This window comes from Aulonocara stuartgranti (assembly GCF_965226115.1).
Source record: "Aulonocara stuartgranti genome assembly, chromosome: 4".
In the NCBI taxonomy this organism is placed as follows: domain Eukaryota; kingdom Metazoa; phylum Chordata; class Actinopteri; order Cichliformes; family Cichlidae; genus Aulonocara; species Aulonocara stuartgranti.
The window spans coordinates 3,038,397-3,065,563 of NC_138942.1; the positions used below are offsets into that span (position 1 = coordinate 3,038,397).

At 41.7% G+C, this 27,167-nt stretch overlaps 1 long non-coding RNA gene across 3 annotated transcripts; it reads left to right on the forward strand.

Moving 5' to 3' along the window:
- LOC309704609 lies at window positions 1-25,536 on the forward strand. 3 transcript variants are annotated; one of them, XR_014276308.1, is made up of 6 exons: window positions 1-153; window positions 6,665-6,847; window positions 7,232-7,352; window positions 22,505-22,624; window positions 22,765-22,907; window positions 24,502-25,536. It is a non-coding gene; the product is annotated as an uncharacterized lncRNA (long non-coding RNA). The 3 variants fall into 3 exon arrangements; XR_014276309.1 differs by having other exon boundaries at window positions 22,505-22,560; XR_014276310.1 differs by lacking the exons at window positions 22,505-22,624; window positions 22,765-22,907; window positions 24,502-25,536 and having other exon boundaries at window positions 7,232-11,030.
- Window positions 25,537-27,167: the final 1,631 nt, after the last annotated feature.

The following is a 27,167-nucleotide window of genomic DNA, read 5'->3' on the forward strand; positions in this document are numbered from 1 at the left end:
GACTGCCATACACGTTATGGGTCTGTGAGCGCGAGGAGGGAGAAAAAAGGGAGTGGAAAGGTACGAGTTGTCATCGAGGAAAAACGGGAGCTGGAAGCATGTAAATATAATAATAACCACTGCAGCCAAGAAGAGTGCCTGACGAGCCCAGTTGTAAGTAAGCTATTAAGACTCGACTGTACACCGTGTTCGTGTTTTCCTCCGAAAACAATAAGTTCCGTTGGAGCCTTTCAACGCCTCTCTCTGTCTCTCGCAAGAAAGTTGACCCAGACAACAAAGTAAAGCTAGTTTTCAGCTACGAGCCGACAGGGACCCCGTCCTATTAGTCAGAGGTCCCTTTACTACAGTTCGGAGTCGCGGACCTTCAGTAATAGTAATAAATCACACAGCAATAGTACATTCACGTTGTTGTAAAAAGCATGATAATATATTAAGTAATCCAAAGTATTCAGAATACGTTACTGTCATTGAGTAACGTAACGGAATACGTTACAGAATACATTTTGGGGCATGTATTCTGTATTCTGTAATGGAATACATTTTAAAAGTAACCTTCCCAACACTGTGCATGGCTCATTACAGCCTTCCATTCATTTTATGTAAATTCCAGTTTGCATGCACAAGGAGTGACTCTATCAGCGTCTATTAGCGCCTCTCTGACTGTTCGTCTCCACGCACTACATGAAATAACCTTGCAGGTTGTGCAAGAGAGTCCTGGAGCTCTGAGGAAGCAGAATGAGTGTGTAAATCTGAGCAAACCGGCTAAACGAGCACACGGGAAAATGTGGCAGGAAGCTTCAGGGAAGTTCACCGTGACAAGAATAAAACTAATATGAGTCTTTGGGGCTGAGAGAGACAGACTCATTTCCAGCTGATAAAACGGCCATTCCTGCTCGCTGCTCTCAGCTGTCCTTTTTATTGCATCACATAAAGCAGCACAAAAAAGTGTTTCCGGGAGAGCAGAGGAGCGGGCGTCTCATTTTTATTGGCCATTAGTTTATTTTTTCCACTCATCCAAAATTACTCTTTACTTTTTTTTTTTTTTTTATATTCTTTATTTCTACAATATTACCTCATAAAGATGCTTACAGGCATTAATTAACACAGTTTACAAGAGAAAAACGAAACAAAACGAGAAGAAAGAAAGACAGATAGAAAGAAAGAGAAAGAAAAAAAAAAGGAAAAAAAAATTATATATATATAAAATAAAAGGAGAAAGCTCTGTCGGGAGTAAACAATTAACTAAATTGGTGGTTTCAAGCTTTAAAGAGAAAATTCGGTTTATAGGTATTAACGTATTGGACCCACTTATCCCAGCACAGATGGAACCAGGCCATCCTGTCATTAACATGAGCTGTTACTTCCTCCATCCTATATATCTCTAACGTAATTTCCCACCATAATGACAAAGTCGGTATGTCTTGCGAGGACCATTTCTTTGTTATACATTTCTTACTTGCAACCAATAAAGCTCTTAACAGACATATGTCATTTTTGGACCAGTTCTGCGGTATACAGCCAAAAAAAATTGTCTTCATATCCTGAGGGAATGTACAGTTAAAAATGCCTTGTAATATACCATGAATGTCTTTCCAGTAAGTCCGTAGCACAGGACAGTCCCACATAATATGGGTGTGATGGGCTCCTTGGTATCCACAGTTTCGCCAGCACACGGGAGGATTCCCATCATAGTGAGCCTTTTGACATGGAGTGATAAAGAACCTTATCAGAGTTTTCCATCCGAACTCCCTCCAGCTTTTGGAGGAAGTACTCCTCCATTGCCATTCCCACATCTGAGTCCATTCTTCCCTAGAAATACACATCCCTCCCTCCTTTTCCCATAACATCTTCACATAATCAGTTGAGTGTGGAAGCTTATTCATAAAAAAATTGTACCAAAAAAAAATGAGTCTTGTGTCAACATCCCCACTGTACGCCTGTCTAAATAAAGTTACCAATTCCACGTTAGTATTTGACATCTGACCGATTGTTGTCTTTATATAGTGTCTTATTTGCAAGTATCGAAAAAAATCCTGTTTTTCTAGATTGTGTCTCTGTTTCAGCGTGTCAAAACTAATAAGGTTCCCATCCTTTATCAAACTATCATATGTAGATAACCCTTTAGCAGGCCAGCTTTTAAAACGTGAGTCCAATTTATTCGGGGCAAAGTCAGAATCATATGCATACCATTTAAATAAAGCCAAATCCTGTTCAAGTTTGAATTCTTTCACGACTTTTCTCCATATATTAAGTGTGCACGACACCCAGGGGTTATGAATCTTGTCAATATATTTTCGAATATTCGAGTCCATCAGGACAGCTTGTATTGGGGAGGAAAACATATTCTCCTCTATAGTCTTCCAGTGTGCTTGGTAGCTTGTATCACACCAATTAACCACCGTTTTCAACTGAGCAGCCCGATAATAATTTTTTAGTGATGGCAACCCCCATCCTCCCACCTTCTTATGTAATTGTAAAGTTTTAAAACAAACCCTCGGCCGCTTCCCCCCCCATATAAACCGCGATATTATTTTATCCCATTCATTGAAACGACTTGGATCAATGGATATTGGTAGTGTTTGGAATAAATATAATATTCTTGGCAAGATGTTCATTTTAATAGATTCAACTCGTGAGTGTAAAGAAAGAAAGGGGATCATGTTCCATCGCCTAATATCACCCACTATTCTCCTTTGTAGAGAACCAAAATTCTCCTCAGATAGTTTAGTTAAATCCTTGGGAATAACAACTCCTAGATATTTCAATGATTGTGCTTGCCAATTCATTGGATATTGAACAACCATGTGAGCTGGGGGGTTGTAGTTATAGCTGAGAATTTGAGTTTTAGACATATTAATTTTATATCCAGAGAGTTTCCCAAATTTTTGACACAGATTCATCAGCGAAGGCAAGGAGTTAGTGGGCTGATCTAAATAGATCAATATGTCATCCGCATAACAAGCGAGCTTGTGTTCCTGTCCTGCAATAGTGATCCCCTTAATGTCTTTATTTTGTCTAATTGATTGTGCCAAGGGTTCTAAGTACAATGCAAACAGGAGCGGGGACCAAGCACAGCCTTGTTTATTTCCTCTCTGCAGAACGAAGCTATTTGAGAGAGAACCATTAACTTTAATTCTTGCGGTGGGGTTAGTGTATAGTGCCCTCACCGTATCAACAATTCCCTTATGTAAGCCGAATTTATCCAGGACTTTATATAGAAAGTCCCAATTTACAGAATCAAAGGCTTTTTCTGCATCAATACTCATAAGCATGGCTGTACTCTTAGATGTCTGTATCTGATGTATTACATGAAGAGTTCTACGTATATTATCCTGGGTCTGTCGTCGTCTTATAAACCCCGTTTGATCATTGCTAATTAAGTCAGGTAAAAATTCTTCCATTCTCCTGGCCATTATCGAAGTAAACAATCTATAATCTATGTTAAGGACAGAAATAGGTCTATATGAGCCACACTCCATTTTGTCTTTCCCTTCTTTCGGAATAGCCGAAATAATTGCCTCCTTCCAACTCGGTGGAATTTGCGCTGTTTTTAACACACAGTTAAAAGTAGTAAGTAGTGTAGGGATCAAGTCCTGTTTGAATTCCCGATACCACTCCGCGGTGTAACCATCGGAGCCTGGTGACTTATTTGATTTCAGCCTATTGATGGCATTCATAAGTTCAGCTTCCGTCACCTCCGCTATCATCGTTTTATTTTGTTCCTCGTTAAAGCTTGGTAGGCATAAAGAGTTCAGGAAGTTGTCCATTTCGTGTTCAGCCCCCCCTGGGACTCCCGCATATAATGTTTTATAAAATGACTCAAAGGCGTTTTGTATCTTGCAAGGATGAGTCATTATATTCCCCGTCTCTGGGTGTTTGATTTTAGTTACAGTATTCTCCGCTATCTTCTTCTTAAGTTTCCATGCTAAAATTTTCATTGATTGCGATCCTCCATCATAATGTTTCTGTTTCAAATATAACAATTTTCTCTTTATCGTTTGTATACTCTGCGTATTTATTTCATTTCTAATCATTGTTAGTTTCTGCAAGGTGCCCGCTGAAGGCTTATGTTTGTGCTCACTTTCTAATTGTTTTTGAATCGCTTGTAAATCTTCCATTTTTTTCTCTCTTGCTTTTTTTTGGAAGGAGGCAAATGCTATAATCTTCCCCCTCATAACAGCTTTTAATGCGTCCCATAGTATCGGGGGTAAAACCTCCCCATTATCATTAATTTCAAGGTAATCTTTGAGCTCTGCCTTTATTACTTTCCTAAATTCTACATCTTTAAGCAGGGATGAATTCAATCTCCAAATTGAAACTTTTGGGTGTACATTCATATCAATCGTTAGGTACAGCGGTGCGTGATCACTTATATCTATCAAGCCCATCTCGCATGTTAAGATTTTATCCCTATCTCTTCCAAACATTAAAAAATAATCTATCCTCGTGTAAAGTGAGTGTGGGGCTGAAAAATGAGAGTAATCCCTCCTTGTAGGAAAGCGATTTCTCCATACATCAATTAAACCCACCTCATCGAACAGTGCTGAGATTCTTTTATATAATGTACTCGATCCCGGCTTCTTTCTTTTAGAGCTATCTAGGTCCGGTTGTAGGCGTATATTCAGATCACCGCCGCAAATTAAAGGGCCTTGAGTTTCTGTCACCATTATGTTAACAATGTACTTAAAAAAACTTAGGTCACTTCCTGGTGGGGCGTACACATTCATTAGAGTAACCTGATTACCATCAACTGTTCCCCGTACCAGTATAAATCTCCCATCCTTATCTTTAAGTTCAAATGACTTTTCAAAGTTCAGTGCCCTGGAAATCAAGATTACCACGCCCCGTCTGCGGCCTGATTCATACGCTGAGGAGAACATATTTGTAAAACCCATCCTCCTGAGTTTTTCATGTTCATTATTATTCAAGTGTGTCTCTTGTAAATATACTATCTGCGCTCGATCTTTCTTCATTTTATTCAAGATTCGACTTCGTTTAATGGGATTCGTGAGCCCATTCACATTAAAAGATATAACCTTAATTCCTCTAGCAGTCATTTATCCGAAATAAAATATCCAGACTTAATTAATTTATCAACTGGTAAACTCCCTTTAACAACCCAAATAATAAACAACCACAATCGTCCAGAATCGGACAAAGAAAAAACAAAACAAGACAAAAAAACAAAAATAATATGTGATTCCAAGGTTGGGGTCAGTCCTAACAGACCCTGGCACGTATATCCCATAGACAGGGGGAAACCTCCCCTGACTGGAGGGCAAGGGCCCCTGCTAGCTCCTTTAAGGTGCATTTCTCCACAGTCTCTCTGCAATCTTAATCATCTAATAAGGGAAAAGTATTTGTTATCTCACCCATTGCGGCCGTACAGTATATCTCCATTAGTCTCCTGTCGTAGAGGGAGAGCACCTTCTAGATAGCTGAAGCTGCTCACTATTGGGACTTTCTCTATGTCCCTCCGAGTCACACCGCTGCGACTTTCCAATCTTCGCCCACGTCAAATTTGACAGCTGTTCCGTTAAGGTCTGCTTCAGGGCAACTTTATCGATCTGAAATCCCCTTGTCCGCATGTCCGCGGTTGCTTCCTCCGCCGTCGCATAAAGCATGGTTCCCTCTTGATAGAAGACCCTCAATTTAGCAGGATAAGGAGTCTGGAACCTTATGTTCTGTTGTTTCAGAGCTCTTTTAGCTTCAGCGTAGCCTTTACGTTTTCGCAGAATAGCTGGTGCATAATCCTGATCGAAATATATTTTCTGACCGTTCAACAGAACAGTCCTCTTGGCCCACGCTTTACGCAAAACTTCTTCCTTGGTGTTGTAACGTGCAAAACAAATCAATATCGAACGTGGGGTTCCCTCTCGGTTCCTCACTGCTCCCGGGGCCCGGTGTGATCTCTCAATACCAAGCTCTGTGCCCTGGGGGAGGTCAAGGCATTCCGTCAATACTTTTTCCACAAAAACTGTCATCGAAGACCCCTCCACTCCTTCAGGGACATTATACAGCCTCAGATTCTTTCGCCGGGCCCGGCTTTCCTGATCCACAATTTTGTTTTCTTGCTCGTTGATAATTTTTAACATCTTTAGCATCACCTGTTCCGCGTTTTGGACCCGGTCTTCCAGCTTTGCAATGCGGGTTTCTGCTTCGGTTATCCTGTTATTGGCTCTGACCAAGTCGGATTTAAATTCTTGGAACTCTCTTCGAAAGTCCCGTAATTCTTCCAGTATCATGGTCAAGCCCGAGCCTTCATCCATATTGGCCCTAGTATTGACTTCATGTCGAGATGGCGATGCCGCTGCCATAGGCCCTTCGTTTACACGTTCTTCTGCTGAGCTTTTCTGTTTGTCTCTTTTCCCCATGTTCACCCCGCATGTAACTCTACTATCTATCAAAAATTGGTAATAATTTTGACACTTCGCGGGGTGAACGAATCATATATGAGAGAGCGCTACTCGTTAGGCTGCCATGCGTTGGGATGACGTCACCGGAACTCTACTCTTTACTTCTGCTTGCTTGCCTCCCGTCTCCCTCCTTCCTCTCCTCCTCTCCTCATCCTCCCATACTTCCATCTCCTTTGCTCAGCGTCTTTGACATTCCAGGAATTACACTGGATCAATATGATGTTATTTATCTGTCTGTGTTTTGTAAGGAGTGAAATGTAGCCGCCCTCCTACGCAGCCATCAAAACCCAGCGCTCTCGTCTCACTGGATGTCATAATTTATGACACGCTGGCATCATTTTTAGTCACAGCAGGCCGTCTGCGTGTGGAGAAGAATAACGTCACTTGATTTATGACTTGCTGCACAAACGATCCCTTTGTGCTACTTTCATGTAAGTGCATGAAATCTTTCACATTATTAGTTCTTAATTGCAATAAAATAACATTGTTCAACTTTCTGATGCACAGATTGAACAGATCTGCCCAAAATCTGTTACTATAAGAGACAGACGTAGCCACTCTGACATCACATTAGTTATTAGTGGATCTGCATTATTTTCATTTTTATTAAGCTTTAGCTGCTTCCACCACAGAGACAGTGGAGGGCCAGCTTGGTGTGCTGCATGAATACCTGCTAATTATTAGCAAACCCTAATGACTTGAACCACATCTGGACTCAACTGCAACCACCAGAATAAAAGTTTAACACATTTACTGCAGTTCTGACTGAATTAGCAGGCAAAAATGCAGAGTTTTGTTTTCATTTTTCTCCGCAGGTTTCAGACATGAGGGAGGCATCTGCACACGAGAAGAACAGGATCCACGAGCAAATACACAAACACAAGGAAAACAACAAGAAGCACCACCAGTGCACGGCGGGGGAACTTTAAGTAGCAGGTAAGCGATTGTTTCCAGTAGGAGCAGGAACGCTGGAGGAAGCTCCGCCTCTGAAACACACGAGCCGGCCAGGTGAAAAGAAAAGAAGTCTGCACAGGAGGTCACATGATGCATGCAAATAAAACACTAGACTTCAAGCAGCAGCACGGTGACACTACTCAGATTACCGCTCACGTGCAGAAATCATCAGCTTACATCTCGAAACCTTAAAAAATTATGTGAGCTACACAAAAACAGGCTGCGAACATGTTGATTTCTGCCTTAACATGCGAGTCTGCCAGGATTGATCCACCTCTGAAGTCACCCCCATGTGGTCATTAGAGGAACTACAGTTTTGGTTTCAGCAAAAGTCTTGGTAGTGAGAGCAGGTGCACTCATTTTCTATCAGACACATGTTCACAGGTGAAAGATTGTACAGCAAACTTTCTTTAAATGCACTTGAGGTGACTTCAGCCATTATCTGCTCAGTATTGTTGTAATGCGGTACGTCGTAAACTACTTTCTGCTGTTAGTCACAAAATGTGCCACTAATCAGAGTATCACACTTACAGATAGGAGTTTGGAGACAAGCCCACGAGTCTTTGCAATAAGAGGAGCCGGTCAAGGTTGTTTGGGGCACCTTTGGAGGTTTTCTGCACGCGCTTAACTGGACAGAAACTTTGAGGCAGACCTACAATATGCTGGAGAGATTATACATCTCATTCGGCTCGGTAACTGTTCGGGATTCCCCGAAGAGGGACTACCTTACTTACCCTTCTGCCGCGAGCGCAGGCTCCAGATAAGCAACAGAAAATAGATGAATCAGAGCGGCACAGAATACAGCGGAGTGGTACACAAGCACAAAACACAGCTTTCACCAGCAGATAAGCAAAAGGCTTCCCAGAGTCAGCGATATAATGTGGTCCCTAAGGACAAAACACATACTGTACAAGGGAAAAGCACAAGCATATATGGGAAAAAGCTTCAAATGTTTAAAATGCAACAAGTAAAAATGCAAACAGAGAAAAGCACATGCAAAGAGAATGACGCTTCAAAGGTGGGAGTGATGGTTGGTGTGGGGAAAAGATTTTAACATAAACTTCACATGTCAAACCGAGCAGGCAGAGACCAAACACAGTTTCATATCAAAGGAACATGTTTGTTACTTCATGAGTGTGACCCTGACAGTGAGATCAGCTCTCTCAGCCGTCCCTGTTCCCAGAATAAAGCTGATCCTGCAGATCGTGCACGACTCCTCCACAACCTTCACTTTGGTTCTATTTATGACTGTTATTCATGCTTTTATTTTGAAGTATCCCACATTTCTGTATTCATTAGATGTAGATCCACTTTATTTCTAGGTTTTAATTCCACCTCGTTGAAATCTACACGAGCGTTTTCTGTTAGTCGTGTTAACCCTATTTTTAAATGTTGTTTTTTTTGCAGACAAAGTCATCATTAATGATCCCAAATCTGCAGTGTACACGCACTCAGGTGCATCATGTCCTGCTCCAAATCAAGCGCTTGAGGTGAACCTCGTATATTCGGTCTTGCAGATGATCGTCTCTTGTCTCTGACCTTATGAAGTAATCATTACTGTCCTTTTAAATCTCCTTAACCTCAGACCTCACCGTTCTGACTGCATGCATGCAAACACAGTTATTCGATTGATTGTGTTACATTTCAGTCCCTGTCCCTGCGTAGCACTGTGACGACTCTGCACTGTGATGCACACACAACGCATAATAAAGACATATGAATATGTATTCATCATCGTGATTACACTCGTGGCATGTAGTCTTTGAAATAGATGTAACTTATTAAGTCTGTGCACTTAATCAGAGTTTTTCCCTCTGCACAAAATCACAACTAGACTGAAATTATTTTCTTATTTTAATCAACACAAGGTCAGTGTAGATTAGAATTACATATTAGTCGTTTGATTTGCTTGGGAGGATTTTCTAACCCCTGATTAGACTAAGGCTCTTTGGTTTAAATTTGGTTGGCTGAATATTGGGGAAGTTGGTTGCATGTAAGAGGCGTTTTCTCCTTTAGGAGCGCCTCTTTTGCTATTTTTACCCTCAAGTTAACCAGATGACCCCAGCGCTGCTCAGGAGGGTGACTGACGCCGTGGAGTCGATAAGATCGATGACCTGAAATGTTATAAAAAGAGTCAAAGGTCAGTTCTCCTTCCTGTTAAACACGACTGGGGTAATTAGATATTGGAAGCAGACCTCCTCCTCATTGGTCCATGAAGATGTAATTTGGTGACGGCTGGATGAACAAGAGGCCAATTTCCTGTGGAACTTTACGTCTTCATTGACCAACAAGCTTCATCTTCTCCAGTGATTGCTTTTCAGCAGAAAAAGATCTGCTTCATGGGCAGTGAATTGATGAGGTAACAAGTCACGGCAGGAATCATTAGACGGGTGCCGGACACTGTACCAGAGGACAAACACGAGACACCGTACAGTGAAGCCAAAGGGAAGATTTGCTTCACCATATTTTCTAGTCTAGTCTTTAATTTTCTGCAGCAGCTGCTCTAAGACTGTATTCTTTTTTTTCAACCTCTTCATATTTTTCTCATGGAACATTTTTATCTTATCTAAGATGCAGAAAACCAGCGCTTCCTGTACGCCTCACAGATATCCATAAATCTGATTGGTCAGAGGCTGCTGGGCCGTCCCTCTAATGTGAACCCAGTTTGCTAAGTTAACCACGGGAAACGCTGGTTAAGTTGGAGAACTGATAACCAGCTATATGTCCTGATGTAGAGAGGATGTCTGCACTGTTTTGTGCGGCGGTCTTTCATCTGCTCTTCCATCTGTGTAGATGGATGTGTGGCGAGGTGACAGGACACTAACTGCACGTCTAATGGCCACTTTAAACTTCCAAAGTGAGTGAAGTTTACGGCAGAAATAAACATTTTTATAACCTGGTACAAAAACTTAAAAACCATACAGGGTGAATATTTTCACAACTTTTATATTTAACTTGCCAAATGTCTTCAAGTGGTCTCCAAAGTGTCCGTACTCGACCTCCAGACCGCGTTTATGGCCATTTGAAACACTTTTTAGTGTTTCTATATGACAGCTCAGTCATCCGCTCTGTAGTTAATTGTTAAAAACATATCTATGAGTCTGTGTAGGTGTTTGTGTTTCTGCACAACAGTCTGTGGATGTCGCTAACATTAGCTGATACCTGATCACATGACCCTCTGCTCCAAAACCCAAACAGGAAGCTTCAGCATTCTTCTACCACAGAGGCACCTTGTCTCCGTCCTCTTCAGATAATACCGATCCCACTTTGCAGTCTGACTTTTATGAGCGGGAAGTTGCATTCAGGCACTTCCATCCAGCTTTTAATCAAAGCAGCAGCTGTGGTTAGTTTGTGGAGGAGGGAGGGCAGGTCTGGGCTTCCCCTGGGTAATCAATTTGCAAAGGCAGATGCTCAGCGGGGCACAAACTTCTGTGGCTTACAACAGCTGTTCAAAGAAATACTTATCACGAAACAGTCTTTCTTTTTCTGGTATCATTTATCATTTATTCACAGTGAAAGTCACAAACACCAGCAAAGGTCAGGATGGCATATTAATGACAGATTATCCCAGTGCATCGCTGCATAATTCAACACATATTTGTAGCTGTTGCTCTATTATAATTTGCAGCTATTAGCCTGCACCTTGCGCCTTCATCTGGTTCTCTTGCAGATGAGCTTAGGCGCCTGAAGTCCATTTCTCATGCCGCACCTCCAGTTATTGGACAGGTGGAGACAGATGGCGCGATGCTGGCGGCCAGTCAGAAAAAGTTTCCTGGATCTTGGACACTGATGAATGAAGCAAACAAAGCATCTGCAAGCGAACAGAAGAATCCGCGGCTTCATCAAAGAGTCAAAGAGGGAGCGCCGAGGAACAAGAAGTCAAGTCATTAGAGTAAATGACCAGATTTAATGTGCTGAAACATTCATCAGCACACAGAGGGCCATCTGTCCGTACCTGTGTGACACTCCAGCGCCTCACATCCCTCCAGCTCCCTGTTTACCAGGCTGAAGCGCCACTTTTACGCTGTTTCATTACACTCAGTTTAGAAACTGATGAAGTAAAAAAAAAAAAGAAAGAAAAAAAGCAATTATGGAATGTGTTGGAATTTAAATAAGGCATTAAATCTCAGGATGACCTCATGAATTTTGTTGTACTTTATATTATTTAAGAAAAGGATTAATCTACCTGTTATTTGAATATCTTGATAAATAGCTGTTGTTTAATGTTAATGGCAAACCCTTTTACTTTATTCTGTTTCTATTCTTAGAACAGAAACAGGAGTGCAGGGGAAGGGGCTGAAAGACTTTCTATGAGCCCATAGAAGTGGGCTGTAGGGGCTTTGCAGGATGATCACTCTGCAAAGTCCTCGGCCGGCTGGGCAGCCAAGAAGAGGGCCATCCAGGCTGTGAGTGAAGCGGCAGAGAAAGCCACACGGTGGCTGTGGATCAAGAGGGCTGATCCGTGGGTAGCTACTGGTGCACAAGTCGGGGCCTGATCACCCCCGGCTGGGTCGCCTTCGTGATTCATAGCTCTAAATGATCTTTATTTATCTCACTGTGTGTGAAACGAGCCATTTAAGGCCTCCCATTAAACATACTTGCATCAGATTGGCTGCCGCTCACAGAAGGCTTGAACGGGAGGTGGGTGGGGCTTCACAGCCAGAGCTGAGTACTTAGGATGACCATATTAGGGATATCCCCTCTCTGCAACGTACTGAAGAGCCAATAGTAGAAAAAACTGTATGAGAGTGATGCAGAGATTACCTGTACAGACAGTGACCTCATTATTTGAAACCTGAAAATAAATAAATAAAAATAATACATGTAACATGTAAATGTACTGAAGAATTTCTGATGGGCAGGCCATAAACAAGAAGACAAGGGTGTAGACCAGGGGTGGGCAATCTCAGTCCACGAGGGCCGGTGTCCTGCAGGTTTTAGATCTCACCTTGGGTCAACACACCTGAATCACATGATTAGTTCATTACAGGCCTCTGGAGAACTTCAAGACATGTTGAGGAGCTAATTTAGCCATTTAAATCAGCTGTGTTGGTTCAAGGACACATCTAAACCCTGCAGGGACACCGGCCCTCGTGGACTGAGATTGCCCACCCCTGGTGTAGACTATTAGTTACTAAATAAAAGGGATTAAATAAGCTCAGTCTCCTGTTTGAACATGTAAGTAATTTATAATTATTATTGCTTTGTTTTCCTTTTGCTTTGTTTGTTTGTCTCTTTTTTCTCTGTTGTTGTTTTTATTCTATTTTAACGCGTTCAAAGATTCAACACAATTACAAGATGCTGCACTAAAATAATGTGAAGTTTAAAACAGTTCTTGTGAGAATAAACTCTGATCAGCTGGCAAAGTGAGCAACGGTGGGCTCGCCTCTTCATTAACGCAACACAGCACAGAGGCTGTAACCGTGGCAACAACACCGTGTGACTGTGTGTTCATATGATGTGTTTTTGAACATGAGGACGGCCTACATGATCTTAATCCGGTTATTTGACTGTTGTGGCAGATTGGTGTTCGTTTGCATTTAAAAGGAAGCGTTCACACCGTCAAACCTTCGCTCTGCTTGCTCACCTTCCTGCTATTGTTTGTTGCCTCTGTTTGTTGGTGTCTGTGCCTTCTGGATTGTTGGTGATGTAACGGCGTTCGTTGTTGTCTGCGGCGCTAATTGTCTGCTTGATAATGTCCTGCATCAGTTGCACACGTTGTACTCGTTCATGCTTGCACTCCTGTTTTGGTTTGCTTTCTTGTGTACTAATAAAAACGCCCCAGCTTTATTGTTGTTTTAATGTTTCAACATCTGGCCAAGCGGGGGGGAATTAGAACATTTGCAGTTTACTGTTGATTAATGTTCATTGTCCCTGAAAAATAAATGAAGGAAAACTATCGGCACTGAGTAAGAAAACAACTAATTTATACCAAGAACACTCAGATATGGATGTTTGAGTTTGCAAATCATCTCTTGAGTAGATCAAAGCTGCACGGTACATTTGCTCTTAACTCAGATCCTCTAATATACTGTTAGAAAGCTGAGTATATGCCTTTCCTCAGAGTACCCATGCAGAAACTGTTAAAATTAGTCATTCTATTGCTATTTTAATGTGACCCCTCCTTGTTAGCCTGCTTGGTAACTGCAGATAACTCCTGGGTTGCAGGGAGCGAGCAGGACTCAGGAGAATTATCTTTGCGTTCTCTAAAAAGTAAAAATCCTCAGAGTTTTGTGCTCTGCGGAGCTGTGACGCGATATAAAGAAAACCTCTGACCTCGTCTGCAGTGACTTTCAAATGTTTCTACTTCCTCTGCAAAAAATTAATAATGAATAAAATCCGAGTTAGTGGGGAAAGAGTCAAGAGGGCGAGCGAGGAGGGAAGGAATTTGTGTAGAAAGAAAGACCTGTGGGACCGAAGGTGCAGCAGAGGGCAAAGTGTCAGGACACACTCGGCTGCTTTTGTCAGAGGACGCACACACACACAAACAAACAAATGCACACACCGACACCAGAGATCTATTTAAGTGTCAGCCCCACAAGATGGAGATTAAACACCCAGCTCCTCTGTTTGCTGATAAAAAGACCCTCGCTCTTTCAGTCTCTCCCTCCTCATTCTGCTGAGGGAAATTGCTGTTTGAGTGCTTATTGTTTTGCTCATTGAGCTGTCTTCTTCCCTTATCTGTCTGCTGACCACTCTGAGAGGTAAACAGAAACACTGGCTGCAGTGTCTTCCTCTATCGGATCATCGCTGGGACTCAGTGTTAACCGAACCCATTACTGAACTTTAAGTTGTCGACACAACACTAAGTGCTGCGGTACTTGTGCAGAAGTTCCATCCGACTGATGGGGAAGTATATTTAACAGAACACGTGCACGTCAGGATAATAACGATTTTTGTTTACCCTGATCTAGGGCAGAATTTGTGTTGTAAGGAGCTGTTGTGTTATGTGCATGTGTGTATAGTTCCTATGTGTATATGTGAAAGTGTAAAGATCACTGACCCCAGGAAGAACAGATGCTACATGGCTGCATTTAATGGGTACCTTAACCCTTTAAGACCTACCATAGAACCAAGTCCGCCAGAGCTTATATTGTATTTTTACATGCTGTAGTGCCAAGTTGCTATACATCAATACAACCATTACAGCCTAAATTATAATAATATGTATGCATTAAGTGCATAGTAATTACATAAATTGCAAAAAAGTGCAATAAATTACAAAAAAGTCGTTTTTGTTTTTTTAACATATATTTCTAGCTAGAGAAATTTAACTCATTCACTGCCATTGACGTCTATACCCGTCAATGGCAGTGAATGAGTCAATGGGTTTAACTCATTCACTGCCAATGGCTGGCAGTGAATGAGTTAAGAGGCTTATCCCTCAAAACTGTAAATACAAAAAAGTTGCACAAACTAGTTTCCCACCACAGGAAATTTATTTTGAGTGTCTTCATAGTTTTATTTTTGAAATACACCAATTTTTATATACTGCAGGAAAAATGAAAATAAATATTATAATGCAAATTTGCAAAAAAAAAACCAACAGCATATGCATCAAAATAAACTATTTCCAGCAGTGCAATATGAGTCCTAAGCATCCCAGAAACTATTCAGAAATGCATAGCGTCAAAGATAACTTTTAAAAACACCAGTATAGGCTCATGAGGCCCTGATGGTAAAAAAAAAACTACATTTCCGCTAAAATGACGTCACTTCCGGTTTCGGGCAGGTAATGGCGGACATGCAAAAGTTCGCGCTGACGTCTATTCCAAAGTAGGAAGTGTTACAAACAGCTGATGGGATCGGCAAAGCGTGTTTCTGGAATATTATGTTTTTGTTGCTGCAAGTGCTTTTTATGCAGTTTTTGCAAAGCTGTACATGGAAGGAAACTGTGACCGAGGACAAGCTGATGGCATAAGATGTAAGTACAACTCCTCCGGTTTCATATGCAAAAAAAATTATTGCGCTAGTTTATGTGGTTGCAGACCTACCAGGATTTAAAAATAGTTGCAAAACAGAGCGTGCCCGCTCCAACCGGCTTTAAAGGTTGGCTTGTGAACCACTTGCAGTTAAAGATATCAGCCAGTAAGGCCACCAGCTGGTTGGTGAGTGAAATCAGTTTAACTGGATGCTGCACCAAAAACCTTCCTTTCATTATCATGACAGCAGCTGATTGGTTTGTATGGAAGATGTCAGCTTGCCTGTAAACACCATCACCAAATAACCAATGAGCAGAGGAACTCAAACCAGAAATGGAAACTGTTTGCTTACAAAATAAAAGCTCTGTTTTCCTGCTGAAACCAACACATTTTAAAAGGTGGATTTGACGGGCAGGTGGGTGCAGCTGGCTGTCAGCTGTTGGTGATATTTGGAGAAGTTTCTCACAATTATCTGTCAAAAAAATCTGGTTAGCTGTTCGGTGATCTGGACGAATGAAACAAGTCTGTCTTCTCGTTTTTGTCTGTAACTTCTAATATCATTCTCTGACGGGCTAACTAGCATTAGCTGATAATTTAGGGGGACATCCTCCACGTCTGGCTTAAAAAATTAAAATAAAAATCCCACTAACAGAACATTTCAGAGTTCTTACTGCCATCTTTTATATACAGCCTATGATGGTGTGGTGGCATGGGGAGGCAATTGCACTGTACTGCAAGAGGCAAACCAGCGATGTAATATAACATTTTAATATAAATAATGTAAAAGTTTTCCTCCAAATAGCTACTTTGTACCACTAAAACAAACTTTGCAAGCTCCTGCACGGACATATCTACAAACTCTGTTTACAAACACAAATTTATTTAAAATGTTTTAATTTGTTTCCAGTTTCGACGCCGATTAAATGCGACGCTCTAATTAAACAACATCCAGAGAACAATTTACGCCTCGGGGGCTCCACAGCCAAACAACACAAAGTGAAAAAATCTCTATGTTTGGAAATAATGTGTTGTTTTCTCAGATTATTATTGTAAAGCATAACAGATCAGCAGGTAATCTGTGGAGTCGCAGTAAGAGCCTGGCTGTCACGGTCTGGCTGGCAGATCGTGGGGAGATGGGGAAATAGGACCCAAACGCTGGACTTAATGGAATGAACAGTGGGTTTATTTACAGTGAGGTAATGGTACACCACACATTGAATCTCCAAAAGTGCTCCCTCGACTCCCGTGACGTGTCTTCTCCCAAGTGCTGGTATCCCGTGCTCTCTGCCCCTGTGCCTTCACACACCCCGTGTGTCTTGCAGTCCTGTGTTCCGCTGTCCTCCTGGGGAAAAAACACAGACACAGCCGTTATGGCACCAACTCCGGCAGGCATACACTTTAACAACACTAGAAACACTGACATGGAGTCTAACTCAACGATCCTGCGCCGGAGGAAGCTCCATCGCTCTGTTAAGTAGCTCCCCCGACGATCCTGATCAGAAGCAGGTGTGTGGTAAGCTAGGCGTGACCAGCAGCTGGCAGGGCCACACCCATCAGGCCTGCAGGTGGCTGTCCTTCATCCTCCAGCCTCACACACATACACACACCAGCATTGAACACAAGAACACAGTGCAGTAAACATACATCCAATACACTAATAACAATAAAGGTCCACACTGTTCACGAACCCCGAGTCCCCGGAACCGGGTCCGTGACACTGGCTGTGTGCAAACTTTCTACAAGTAAATGAGGAAACAATTTGCTCTGTGTGTCTCTTTAAATAAAAGGAGCTAGATTTATTTACTGTTTTATGCTTTACACTCATGGATGCCCTCTTACCAGTGAAGTGCAGGGTGGGATTGGGTTTTGAGGGTGTGGGCTCTCTTTTGCCTGTGACAGTTTGTTTTTCCCCAGAACATCGTGGCTCATATCATTCTCCGATGCTTGAGCTCGCTCCACTTTTATACCCAGCACAAAATGGGCTGCAAATTGAAAGGCTTTACAGGTAGTGTGTGGTGAAGGTCAGGGTACCTGAGCTCTCAGAGATGTGGGGGTTTGTACGGGATAATTTCTTTGCAATAGGGAGGACTGAACACATAAATGGTTTCTACTTTCTCGCTGATTTCCTCTGGGGAAATTTCCACTTCAGAGAAGAGTGGCCATAAACCTACAACTCCTTACCTCTCTCGTGCAAACTATTCATCTCTGGTTTGATGTGTGGGCGTCTTTTTATGTGTTTTTTCTTTTTGCTGTTGTTGCTTTTTTGTATTTTATTATGTTTCTTTTGTTGCACACAGTAATGTGAAGCATGTGATGTACAGCATAAATGTATGCTTTTCTTTTCTGTGTGAGGAAGAAGATTAATGTTTGCCCTTGGAGAAGAAGGTTGGCCGTTTGGGGTGAATTTTACAGCAAGCATAAAGGAGAAACCATTTAAATGCTTTATGCAAATGTAAGCAGGGGAAACTGTTTTCTTCTTAGAAACAAGATCACACAGTAGTCCAGAGATAAACGACACAAAAAAGCCGTGCTTGTTCTTTTATACTGTTTTATTTTATGCAACAAATGCAATATTATAAATAAAACCACAACAATCAGATGACCCAGAGCATTCTCATTCCCGACACGTAACACACCAACGATTTGTCACGTCCCGAGGTGTCCCATGGAAATGCAAAAGGTAACCTTCCACGTCCCTATGATACGCCCGATTGTGGATGGAATCCAATAGAATGACGCTCCCGGCGGTAACACGCATTCCAGCCGTGTATTCGAGCCCTAACCTTAATCCTAACCTTAACCACAACCTTAATTGTGTTAGATTTGTGCTTTTCATAATGAGAACGTAAAATAAATGTACGTGTGTAGATTCAGTCCAAACGGTTCTCATGTTTCCTCCTGTTTCCGAACGCATAAAATAGGAAAGTGTTGGGTGGCCAAAAGCGTAACATACTGACAATTTGTCACATAGCACATATGTTACACTTTGGGGGTAAGAACATGTTGGATGAGCCCATATGAGCAAGTGCTTTGGCGACAGTGGAAAGGAAAAACTCCCTTTTAACAGGAAGAAAACATTTTGGTCCCATTTAGAATGAAATAAATGATAAAGAAGGGTATGATTTAAGGCAGGGGTCCCCAATCCCAGTCCACGAGGGCCGGTGTCCCTGCAGGTTTTAGACGTGTCCTTGATCCATCACAGCTGATTTAAATGGATAAATGACCTTCTCAACATGTCTTGAAGTTCTCCAGAGGCCTGGAAATGAGCTAATCATGTGATGCAGGTGTGTTGACCCAGGGTGAGATCTAAAACCTGCAGGGACACCGGCCCTCGTGGACTGGGATTGGGGACCCCTGATTTAAGGTGTGGCTGTATTGGATACTCCCCCCTCACTTTTCATGTCGAGCTTTAAAAATCCAAGATGGCCACAAACGATTGGGTGACATGACTGTACCTATGTCTTTTAGCCTATGGTTGCAAATTTTGCTGATTTCCAGGGAAAATTAGGAAATGATGTTGCTTTTGTGGTGAAGGGAAATATTAAAGTAATGTAGTAATGTAGTAGTAAAGTAAAGTAATCAGAAATATCAATTATAAACCTGCCGTGTCGTTTTTAGTCTGAATCTACTTTTTGAAGCAGCTTTGCCTGAAACTGTCTGAAGGAACCTCGCTGGCTGTTTGAAGCAGACCAAATACTTCGTCCTGCATGAATCACAACGGATTTATGCGGTCATTTTTCCTGTGCCTTGGCTGCACCGCATTTGGCCTTGTAAAAAAGAAAAAAATCAATAACAAAAATGATCAGGAGTCAACCATCTGTAATGTGTGTGATGGTGAAATCCATCGGCGAGCATCAGGATGAGTCGATTCCTTGTTGCCAGACTGCGGCCTCATTAACTCGGAAGTAGAAAACAATTCATGGATCAAGCCCTGCTGATGGATGACTTTGTCTGGAGGCAGAGGAAGCTGAGAATATGCTTTATGACATAAGTACTTTAACTACATTTTCTGGCCTTGGAGATGGTTTTGAGATGTTGCGGGTACTTTATGATGTTGACACAAAGCGGCTGATGGATATCTGCTGAAATGACTGTTGTTGGTTCACGTTCCGCTTTGTTTATCAAGGGAAGATTTGCTGAGCTTGAATGAGCTTTTTCAGCAAACACAAACAGTCACACTGCCACAAAGTCACACAGATACATGCAGACACATCTGGGATCTGTCAGTTTGACTGTAGTGTGTGAGTGGTGATTCTGTAAGAGCGAGAGGGAAATACGGTCTTGACTTTATCAGGAGGGGATTTAAATGGACTTATAGATTGCTTGTGGATTTTACTACTACTGTTTCCTCCCACAGTCCAAAGACATGCACTTATTTGTTTTGGTTAACCATTGGTGATTCTATATTGCCCACAGAGTGTGATGGCTTGCCTGTCTCTCTGCATTGGCCCTGCTACAAACCGCCGACCTGTCCTCTTGTCCTGGGATAGCCCCCTGGAGTCTGCATTTAAACAAACTGGACTGACTACAGATTGCAGGTTTAAGCACATGAGCACTTTGTTTGACCACATGAGTGTGTGGACTAAGTAGAAAATGATTCTTTTAGATTATTTACCCACTTAAATCTTAGACTTCGAACTTTTAGGACTAACACGATGAATGCATGAAGAGTGGTGGCTGGGCTCATCACAAGGGTTTTTTTCTATTGATCAAAGCAGCAGCTGGCTAAACTGCAAACACATCTGGATCCATTAACAGTGCTTACCTCATGTGCATCTGCATTGATTTTAGTGGCAGCCAGGCTGGTCACACGGTTACTTAGACTGATTTGAAATGAGCTTGAGCATTCAGACCAACAATGATTAGCACTGATTATGGGGCTTTGGGGGCGATTTAGGTTGATCAGTGGGATATTTGATTGATTAGAACAGATCTTTGGGAGGTCGGGGGATTTGGAGCAGGACTTTTTAGAATGATAGAAAGGAAACCTAAGCTTTCCACAAGGGGCACTGGACTGACAAGGTAATTTAGGCTGCCTGTAAGGACACTTGGGCATTTGGGTAACTTTGGGAAACTTGGATTGATTAAAGGGACAAAGCCAAGCTGAGAGGAATGGACAGAAAGGAAACTAATGTGTGACAAGAAGGGGATTTAGGATGACTGGTGAAAGAGGGAGCCACAGTTGTCTGGGACCAGCATCACTGCAGAAAGTTTAAAGTTTGAAGAGCAGATCTGTCTTTGACAAAGAGGCAAAGCGGTTATCTTTCACCATCCTGTCTGATATGAGCACCAAACCAGGACTGTTTGTTTAGCCTCACCTTTCATGTCATCACTGCCCTTGTCAGTCTTTTGCAGATAGAAGAAACGTGTCATATCATTCATGCATGTTCAGCGATTGGTAGATTCACTTTCTGCAGAGCGATCCTTTAAAAACTGAGGCGGAGGCTGTGAGGAAGCGGACGAGCATGTTGATATTAGACTTTCTTCGAGGGACATTAAGCTTGTATTGATTTTACCTTGATTACTTACAGACTTCTCAGTGTGCATACAAACAGTCTCAACAATGTTCCTGAAAATGAAGAAAAGGCAAACGAGTGAAATGGAAACAGGATTTTCTTTTTTTTTTAACTTGACCTTGGCTCTGTCTTATTACCAAAAAGGAAATAGCTCTCTTTAATGATCCGCCCCGTCCTTCTTTCATGTCTCTCTCATAGACACGGGAAATCAAATGGAGGAGGTAGGGAGGACCCCATTAAAGCACTCCCATTGCCCTTGAACTAGTCATTACCAAAGACATCAGCACATGATGAGAGGAAGCATGTGACAGGTGATATTGATCAGCTGATATGTTCAAAAAAAGCCAATATCCTCTCTACTGATCACCAACCCCGCCCACGATTTAGAGCTTATGCAGGCGGGCGGTGTATTCGGCATTGTGTCCGGCACTCGACAGTCAGGCTTTTCTTGCTGCTGTTTGTTTGAAGATCCTTCGTTAACCTCACACAGTACTACGAAAATCCAACTGAGATTCCAAAGAATCCAGTGCCATCAAGTTGTCAGTCATTTTAGCGACTATATTTAACTAATAATTTATTCTCTGCAGACCATATTAACACTCGGCTCACATACGGAAACCTCAGTACAAACAAAGTCCTTTTCACAGCCCACTGACTTTTCATCCAATTAGCGTTGGCAGTTTAGCGGAGGGTATAATTCCATGACTTCTGTGCTTAGTTTAATTCGTGATTGAGCAATCTATTATTCAACTTTAGCGACACAAATAAATTCAAAAACCAACAAGCGTCCAACCGAAGTCAGGAAAACAATTTTCATGTGAATGCGTCACATGTGCACAGTGAACTGAGGCTGAAAGGAAGAAATTTAATGAAGTCAAAGTCTCATTATTGGCTCAGAGAAAACACACAAGCAGAAAAGGAATGAAGGAAAATTCCAAAAGCTGCGATTCCTTGAGGCTCCAAAGTGAGCTGTTTTCATTTAAAGTCACTTTTAGCTAAAAAGAAAGCCTATATGGGCGAGGTGTCAAAAGTGTACCCCACGAAAAACAGGTACTTATTCAATTCAATTCAATTTTATTTATACAGCGCCAAATCACAACAACAGTCGCCTCAAGGAGCTTTATATTGTGAGGTAGACCCTTCAATAATACATACAGAGAAAAACCTAACAATGATATGACCCCCTATGAGTGACCGTGGGAAGGAAAAACTCCCTTTTAACAGGAAGAAACCTCCAGCAGAACCAGGCTCAGGGAGGGGCGGAGCCATCTGCCATGGGCGAGAGAAGGAAGACAGGATAAAAGACACGCTGTGGAAAAACTTCATGGTGGAAGGAACTTTATGGTTACCACATCGATGTGTTGGATGCACTGGTTGTGGTTTAGACACAAACAAAGTTCAGACAGACCTAAAATTTGAAAACTGTGTGAAATACAAAACAATAAACAATAAGTACTGATAAACAAATAACAGCAAGTGATGACAAAGATGATGATCAGAATATAAATATAAAAGAGGACAGTCTGTAAAAACATGTTTTAGGAAGTGGCTCAAAGGAAGTTGTTCCAGCAGCACCTTTAGACTTTCGTCTATGAAATACTTTGAATGGTCTCCAAATTAATATGACGTGCTCCTTGGCACAAGACCCAAGCGTGCTTTAAAAGTGACTCTGAAAAATCAATTTTAAAACCTACAGGAAAGCAGCGGAGGGAAGCCAGAACCGAGGTGCTGTGATGCCATCTGCTAAAACCAGTAAGAAGATGAGCTGCTGGTTTCTGGACCAGTTGGCAGGACCTTCTAATTCAATCAAAACCCTGTAATCATTTCCAAATGATTTTTAAATGTCTCTTTTATGTTGTAGTATAACTACAATATTAACCACCACATAAATGTCTGTTCGGACACTCTTCTTTCTCATCTGTTGAACTCGGTCTCCTCATTTCTGTCCATCCTCAGCTCTCCAACACCTACCCTGGCCTCACTCTGGGAAAGTTTATGAAGTGTGAGGCGATTTATTCAAAGAGTGGAAGGCCTGAGAATCCATTTATGGAGTCACTTTATGGACGAGCACAAGACTCAGGAGGGCAGTAAGATGACGTGTGTGTACACAGTTATACACCTTCACGTGTCTGGAGGCTGTTCAGATGCAACAAAAAGAAAAATATAGTTTTCATACACCACTGACTCCATGCATCCATCCATACGTATCACAGGCAGCAGTCTGAGCAGAAAAGACAAGCCTAGGGTCATCCCGGCCACCTCTTCTAGCTTCGAGCCCTCAGACTACGTCCACACTAGCCCGGATAAATTTGAAAACGGCGTTTTCGACTGAAAACGCTCCGCGTCCACACTATCGTTTTCAGTCGTTTTCACAGAGTTGTGCGTTGACATTGAAACGGCCGAAAACGCTTACGTGCCAGTCCAGCGCATGCGTGAAACGCAAGACGATTCGACCTGCCTCATTTCTTTCTGCCGTTTATTTCCTGTCCGGCTCTTTGAAACGTCGCGGCAAATGTCGAGGAAAAGCACCGAGTTTTTTAAATGGACTAACAATGAGGTGGAGTTGTTGCTGCGAGTAACACAAAAGTACAAAGTTACAAAAGCGAGTGAGAATTAAAGAATTTGAAGAAAAGCTAGTCTGGTCACATGACTAAAATGTGTCATCATTTTCGAAAAGGCTCCGGGTTCGCTGTCCACACTGAAAATGGCGTTTTCAAATATATCCGCTTTGGAGAGCATTTTCAAAAAGCTGCGTTTTCCTTGAGCCAAAGCGGAGAGAAAAAGATGCGTTTCAAACGAAAACGTATAAGTGTGGACGTGGCCTGAGTCTGTGCTGAAGCCTCATCCCAGTTCGACGTGCCTGACATACGTCTTGGTCTGTCGCTCAAACCATCTCCACTGGCTCCTTTCGCTGTGGAGTCCCTCTCAAACCGACTACTGACTGTATAAACTTGATGCTGCAGAGCAAATAGATGCCATGATGTTAGTGAATATGACTAAAAAGGAGGAGGGAGGAAAACTAGCCAAGGACATTAAAATCAATCATGTTTGTAACCGGTCTCAATTCGCTGCATCTTCACTGTTAATTGATCAGACTGTGGCATAATTAATGGCATGCCACTTTAAAGGAGAATAAAAGCTCATCAGTGTCACAAGGTAGCAAAGCTGCCTCATTGGCAGATACATGTGGTATTTTTTAAACAGATCACAAAGAAATTGATTATTAAACAGCATCTTTAGCAGATTCTGTTTGAATCATCGAGCTGATGGCATCATCGCCACCTTCACAGTGCAAAGATGCACTTGTAAACAGCAGGTGACTGGTCTGAAAGCCTGAGCCAGATGGCAAAATGTGGCTGGAGAAAGTGAATGATCAATGGTAGACCACAGAGGAAAGGCACGCGGGGCTGAGTGCGATCACATTTTCAAGGGTACACGTGTCACGTACCAGGGCTTAAAGGTCAGCTAGTACCAGTTTGTCCTCGAGGTGCAAGCTATTATTCAAAGAGCAGAGACGACACATTAAAGATAAAAATGCATAACAAACAAGCACAAGCATTAAAAGCTTGGGTAAAAAGAATGTGAGATGTGATTCACAGTAATGCGGAACATCAGTAAACTGAATATTAAAGCTTTTCTAAAAATAAATCAGTTTCATTTTTCTTCCTACCTGTTTTCATGGCTGCGCGGCAGCAGCTGCACAGGATGATGGGGCGGCTTCTTCCGACCTGGAGGTGCAGTGGAGGGTCTCCACATCCAGTAAGCGGTGAGGAAATGAAATGCATGAATATTTTATACCTTAATACGTCGACCGTCCAAATAACGTGTCCTAATAACTTGTGTTGACTTATGGCTTTGGGAGATTTTCAGGTTTTAACAGTAGCGGTCACACAGTAAGAAAACGAAGTGTAAGGTCAGCAAAGCTTTCAGTATGGTTGGCTGCTATAGACTGTATATAAAAGATGGTTGAATCCAGAGGAGAGCCATTTCACTTCCTTTTTTTCCCATTTGTAGAACCAAGTCCTCTAGATCTTATCTTTACATTTTTACCTGCTGTAGTGACATTTTTAGAGCATTTCTAGTTGCTATACATTAATACAACCATTATATCCCAAATTTTAATAATATGAATGCATTCAGTTCATAGTAACTACATAAAGTGCAACAAACTGCAAAGAAACTGAACATCATTTTTGTTTTGTTTTGGGGGGGGGTTTTTACACATTTTTCTAGTCACAGGGATTTCAGAGATATCTCTCAACAGAGATGGGCAGTAACGTGTTACAAGTAACGTGTTAGCAGTAACACGTTACATCTATTTGAAAGACTGAGTGTAAACACACAAAATATTTTATTTTATGTGCTGGAATGTGCAGAAAATAGGTTTAAATGTTAAACTAATTTCTTCCAGTCAGAGAATGTTGCATATAATTAAATGTTTGCTTGATGCATAAAGTTAAAAGATTAAAACTAATAAAACAAGTTAAAAAAAAGAGACTTTTCCATTTGATTACATTTTGTATGATGGATTATGCAGAAAAAGTAGAATTGGGCTGAAAGATCTATCGCTTTATCACCTCTTCAGGTTGTAAATCGTGTTTTTAAAAAGTAACTAAGTAACTAAGTAATTAATTACTTTTGAAAATAAGTAATCAGTAAAGTAACGGGATTACTTTTTGGGGAAGTAATCAGTAATTAGTTACTGATTACTTTTTTCAAGTAACTTGACCAACACTGTCTCTCAAAACTGTAAATGTTGAACTAAATGCAAGAAAATTGCACAAAATAGTTTCCAACCAGAGGAAATTTATTTTTGAGTGTCTTCATGACACTCCCAACAAACATTAGTAGTATTGCCAAAAGAAAAATGTTTACCCCTTGAAATGTACATTCTGGTGCTACAGCTCCAGAGAGCAGCATTATTACCTCCGTCTCCCTCTGAAACCTGAATTTTGACAGTTTGGTCGCTGCCATCTTGTTTCTTTGGAGCCAAAATGGATCATATGTGGTTTGACTGCTGTACTGTGGAGGACAAGAGAAAAGTGCAGCGGGTGGTGAGGGCGGCAGACCCCCCTCAGAGACATATACTGGCAGAAGTATCATCATCACCCTCGCACCCTGGACACTCACTTTTCTCTCTGGTAAACGCTGCAGGTCGATCAGGTCAAAGACAAACAGCCTCAATAAAAGTTTCTACCCACAGGCTGTCAAACATGCCTCCACCCCCACCTCCACCCTTCACTGTGCTGTTAACATTTATGGACATTTTCACTGTATTTATAAACCGTATTTATCATAATAGCAACCAGCCTACCTGTAGCCCTACCTCCTATTCATTGTGCGCTACCACCGATCACTAGCTCCTCATATTGCACCTGCTCCTTTATACAGCACATATAACTGTAACTTGCACATATGTGTAGATACTTATGTTATTACATACACTCTCAGTGTAGGCACCTCTTTAACTTTAAGTCTATTTTTTTGGTTTCTCTTTTTTCCCTCTTATTCTGAAGGAATTTTAATGTAAAAGTCTACACGCTGCTAACAGAGAGAAACTGTGTTTCATTGTTCTTGTAACAGTTACAATAAAGATCTATTCTATCAAGAGGATGTTGTGCTACGCTATCAGGAAGTCTCATTAGCTTAGTCGGCAGTTAAACACAGCTCAGCTCAAGCTTGTTATATATTCACTACTATATTCATAAAATAAAATCAGCATCAGAATGCTTTATTGATCCCTGGGGGAAATAATTTTTTTGTTACATTACATACATAACATTTTGATTGAGCATACATGCAAACACACAAGGACTCTTTTGATCTGCTGTTCTGAGTATCGCACAATTCAGTGCCTCCAAAACCACTGAGTAGTAATAAGGAGAACGTTGGAGTAGATTTTTATGCCCGAGCATGAAATCACAGAGCAGAGCAGCAGGTGGAGGTAGGCGACAGTGACAGTCATCTCAGAGTCGCCGTGGTGTGGTGATGGTGGTGAAGGAGACGGATGCAGGCTTCAGATGAGATCCTCGCACAGCCTGAAAGAGTGCAGGCCTGAAAGGCAAAGCGTCAGAATTACAATGAAATAAAAGACAAAGTCAGGGAGTGCTTGGCTCGCAGAAAGCAGGCAGATAGATCGTTGGACAAAAACAGTGATGAGGAAACTATTATTGAGGTGATTCTGACGGCACCAGAAAACCAGAGTGACAAAGAGAACTGAGCAGAGATAAAAACAGGGGCGCAGCTTCCTTATGGAACACGGTCATACGCTTCATTTATAACTGGATGTTGATGAAGAAAAACTATTCCACACGAGATAAGAGCCCCATCGAACAGATTACATAATCTAATCTCAGCAT